Here is a 4,745-nt window from a genome sequence, read left to right on the forward strand (position 1 = left end):
CAGGGAAGCGGTCAGGGAAGTGGCCAGGGTCAGGGAAGGGGTCAGGGAAGTGGCCACGGTCAGGGAAGCGGTTATGGTCAGGGAAGCGGCCAGGGAAGCGGCCAGGTTCAGGGAAGTGGTTATGGTCAGGGAAGCGGCCAGGGTCAGGGAAGTGGTTATGATCAGGGAAGTGGCCATGGCCAGGGTCAGGGAAGCGGTCAGGGAAGCGGCCAGGGAAGCGGTCATTGAAATGGTCATGGGAATTTTGCATAACACTTACTGGAGATCTTTTCGATTCAGTGCTTTATTCATATGGTATGTTTTCCCTGTTTGCTCAAACGGTTTAGAAAGATTTTCTGTCTCTCCTCTTTTCTTTTTTCTCGCACCTTCTGCAAACTTTCTATTTTTCTGTCTTTTCATGGAGGTTTTTCAGCTGGTCAGGAGTGACTGATGAATCTGCCTCATGGGCTGCAGTCAGTTTCTCCTCTATACATGTCATCCTTTTTTAATAAGTAAAATTTTAAGTTGTACAATTTTCTGTTCTGTATCTGTTTTAAGTATAATTTGAGTACTTTTTACACCCCTGTAAACGGGTAATGCCCGCCTTCATAGATTTGATTGGCCATCTCTGTCATTTTGACATTGACGAGTACTGTTAGAACGCTGATCAGCTCTGATGAGAGTCCATTGTCTTTGTGGCACCTGTGTTCAGGTAGTGTTATTAGGCAGTTATTTCACAACTTTTTTTAATTTAATTTTTATTATAAGCCTGTAAATGCCGAGGTCCGGGTCTCATGCTGTGTGTTCAACTTCATGCGGAGCAGTGCAGACCGATCAGCGAGAGTTGCAGCTTGCATTTGGGGGCGGAATTGACCTATCGGCAAGCCCCTCCCTTCGAACGCAGATGAGACAATGGTCCTTGACTATCAGCTGCATGGGGACCGGAAATTGGACATCTTTAGGTTTCAGCGCCATAGAGAAGCTTTCATCGGTTTGATGGTGTTTATGCCACAAAAATGGAAAAACGATGTGCCTGGGGTACTTGTAATACTGATTCCATGTATCCTGAGAGGATGGGCAATGGAATTTATTTTATTCAATTTCCTAAACCCAAACAAAACGGAGCAAAATATCCCTAAGCATTCAACCCCAATCCCAATGAAGATGAAACCGTTCATTTTCTGGTTGTCATATACTCTCATTAAGTTACAATTTTCATCTGCTCAAGCAGAATGTTAATGTCATCTTGTGCTGCAAGGTTCTCTGGCTAAACTAGCTAACGTTAAAGTTAGTGAGTCCATGCTAATGTACCAACCTAAATAGCTAACTCTTCTCACCTCATGTAAAGTGTGCATAAACAAGGTCTACATTTCATTGCCTCTCCATATTCAACTGGTTAAATGTAAATTTAATCTTAGCATGCTGTACATGAATCCTGGATGTAGTCATCTGCGATTGTGATGACCGTAACATGAGGCTTCTCCTGCTTGCATTGTGATCTATAAACCCTTGCTTCCAAATTAATCTTGTTACCCACCATATTTATTCTAAGATATTTTAGATATCCCTCCATGGCATATTTAAGTCCCACTTGAATGGTGGTCCTTCTGTGTCCAAAATTGATCAAAAAATTTTTTTCAAGGTTTTCACACTGACAGCTGTCATAGTAAGACAGTTAGCAACTCCTTTTGTTTGTCCAAGTTAGCAATAGCAACTAAGGACGGCGTTGCTTACTGATGGGTCAATTGAAAGCGTAGACTTGAAGTCGGACATTTTCTGCTTCCCGTAGAGATGTTTGCACGGTACTTGCATACTTTATCACAGATTAAGTGAATAAAATGCAATATTTGTCAAATACAGACGTTTTCATGAAGCAACAGAAACACTTCATGTACCGCAGCACCTGTACAAGAATGAAGTTGGCGCGGCGACGCACGTAGTTAAAATAAAAAAAAATGACGCTGCAGTTCAACACCTGATGTTCCGAAGTGCAAAAATATATGCTTTTTACACTAAGCAATCAGATGCTATTTACACTAAGTGAAAATAGTATTTTTTAGTGATAAGCTATTTTCACCAAGTGCAAATAGCAATAGATTCTATTTTCACTGTAAAATGTGAGTATTTTCTTTGCAATAATTGTACTTAAATGCTGTTTATACTAGTTGGTGCAAATAGTGCCAGATATCTGCACCTCACTATTGTAGCACATTATGAAAGAGTATGCAATATAAATTATAATTTTTATTAAAATTATCAAATGCATGCCACTTTGGGACAATAAAGACATCCCTACACTAACCCTAACCTTAACCAATAATCATCTGTGAGGCACCTTATTTTCCACTTTTCGAATATTTCCTTCATTTTTATTGAAAATAAATTCCTTTCCGACGTGAAAAGGGAGAAGAATGAGTTCGGCAAAAGGCGGATGCGAACTCGGGTAGATCACGTCAAAAAAAATAACTGCTAAAATTATGCCCTTTATTACCTACTCCACTGGAGTCGTCGTATGAAAGGTGTCTTTTGTAATCTTGTGTAACCCAACCACACGTTGGTGGGCGGAGTTAGTGTAAATAGTCTCTGCTATCTTCTCCTCCCATTTCTACCAGTAATGCTTGATGCAGCTTCCAGCGTCTGCTACTGGGTTGTAGGTTACCAGGTTGAGGTCACAAATGGGTTGAAATTTGTATGATGTGTCTGTAGAGGTGGAACCTCTGGATTGTTCTGATAGACCTTTGAAAACTGGCGACTCCGGTAAGAGAGTAAAGGGCTCAGAGAGTCACATCCAAGAAAGCTTTAATGAGTTGGGTTTATACAGGCCACTTTGGTGAGCATAAATGTATACAGGCAAAAGTATTGGGGTATTTGGGGTGTGTATGTGTGTGTGGTCTGAAATAGAGGAAAATTGTGTAAATGAGATATAAAATATTACAGCCTTTCTATTAACTTAGTACAGATGTTAAACATTTACATTCTGAACATAAACAGATAAATAATCATCAATGGTCTGAAATTCTCTTACAAATTCATAATTATGATAGTGTAGCATCTCAAACTATCTTAAAATGGCTAACAGATCAAGATTTATATTAAATAACAATGCACTATTGCACGTGAAACTAGCAAGTTAGCTTCCTAACGTAGATAAACAAATAACATAATACTGTGCAAATATGCGCTTACAAGATTAACAACATCATCACAATAACATCAACATTATTGACATGCATGTTTCTGCTAGAGAATGCAAAATAAACTTACTTTTCTGCATGAACGCACACAACTTTAAAGTTCGGATGCTCACTCTGACCCAGCGCGTGTGGTGTATAAAACGCAGTGTCTTAAAGGGAAGGTGTATAGGTATCAGTAAGATGAAAGATATGCGCCCTCTAGTGGTAAAATATTAAATTGGGACAATAAAGCCATCCCTACACTTAACCCTAACCTTAACCAATAAACATCTGTGAGGCACCTTATTTTCCACTTTTTGAATATTTCCTTCATTTTTTTTATTGAAAATAAATTCCTTTCCGATGTGATACGTGATGTGAAAACGGAGAAGAACGAGTTCGGCAAAAGGCAGATTCGAACTCGGGTCGATCACGTCCAAAAAATAACTGCTAAAATTATGCCCTTTATTACCTACGCCACTGGAGTCATCGTTTGAAAGGTGTCTTTTGTAATCTTGTGTAACCCAACCACACATTGGTGGGCGGAGTTAGTGTAAATAGCCTCTGCTATCTCCTTTTCCCACCTGAGCACAGTGTTGCCAAGTCCGCTGGTTGAAGCGAGGTGATATTTAACCCTGGAATGCGACTTTTACCAGGGGAACCCCACCAAAAAATTTGAATTTTACCCCCCGAACGCGGTTTTTACTGGGGGATTGCCCCTGAAAAGCGATTGGGCTAGTTTTGAGTAGCAATTGGACGGGTTTTGCTGTGACAACCTGGCAACCCTGCTGAGCACCACCTGAGTCTTCTCCTCCCATTTCTACCAGTAATGCTTGATTCAGCTTCCTGCGTCTGCTACTGGGTTGTAGGTTGCCAGGTTGAGGTCACAAATGGGTTGAAATTTGTATGATGTGTCGATTGTGTGAGTAAGATGCGTCTCATACAAAATCTGGCAACTGGACAACCTTGGAATAATATGTTGACGTGATTATTCATATAAAGAGTAGTGATGGGAAGTCCGGTTCTTTTCCCGCGAACCGGTTCTTTCGGACAGTTCGTTTCAATGAACCAGTTCAAAAAAACGGTTCATCGGTTCTTTTACGCCCTAACGTAATGACGTCATTCGCGTATCAGCGCAGAAACCATAATCCACTTACTATACATAATCCAATGCGATTTATTTGTTATTAAATAAACTTACGTTTCGCCAGACTGCCCTTCATTCAAGTCCTCGGTTTACCATTGGCACAGAATCAGTTGTTCAAAAGAACCAGTTCGGTTCAGACGTGCTGTGTCAGTCATAGTAGGCAATCTGTTCGGTAGCTTCACGCTGAATCACGCATGCGCAGTATCATCAGCTCATCGGTTCTCAAATCGGACGCGTCCGAAAGAAACGGTTCTCTGTTCACTGGTGATCCGAAAACTGATGCAACTGCATGCACATTCAGTATATCATCAGCTGCTCTACTCGTGTTCATCAGTTCTATTTACTACAAACTCAATTTGTGAATGTGTCATTGTTAACTATAATTACAGTACAGGTATTTCATAAATCATCCCTTATTCCTATTAAACAGTCTTAATTGGTCCAAC

The 4,745-nt window shown here is 40.5% G+C and overlaps 1 long non-coding RNA gene across 1 annotated transcript in view; it reads left to right on the forward strand.

Annotated features, from left to right (window-relative positions):
* The window catches only part of LOC107716869 (uncharacterized), a 16,246-nt gene extending 15,901 nt beyond the window's left edge, over window positions 1-345 (forward strand). The window contains exon 3 of the long non-coding RNA XR_001637262.1: window positions 280-345. This is a non-coding gene — a long non-coding RNA (uncharacterized LOC107716869). The remainder of the gene's footprint in view (window positions 1-279) is intronic.
* The last annotated feature ends 4,400 nt before the right edge of the window (window positions 346-4,745 follow it).

This window comes from Sinocyclocheilus rhinocerous, unplaced genomic scaffold (genome assembly GCF_001515625.1).
Source record: "Sinocyclocheilus rhinocerous isolate Xijiao unplaced genomic scaffold, SAMN03320098_v1.1 scaffold2435, whole genome shotgun sequence".
In the NCBI taxonomy this organism is placed as follows: Eukaryota; Metazoa; Chordata; class Actinopteri; order Cypriniformes; family Cyprinidae; genus Sinocyclocheilus; species Sinocyclocheilus rhinocerous.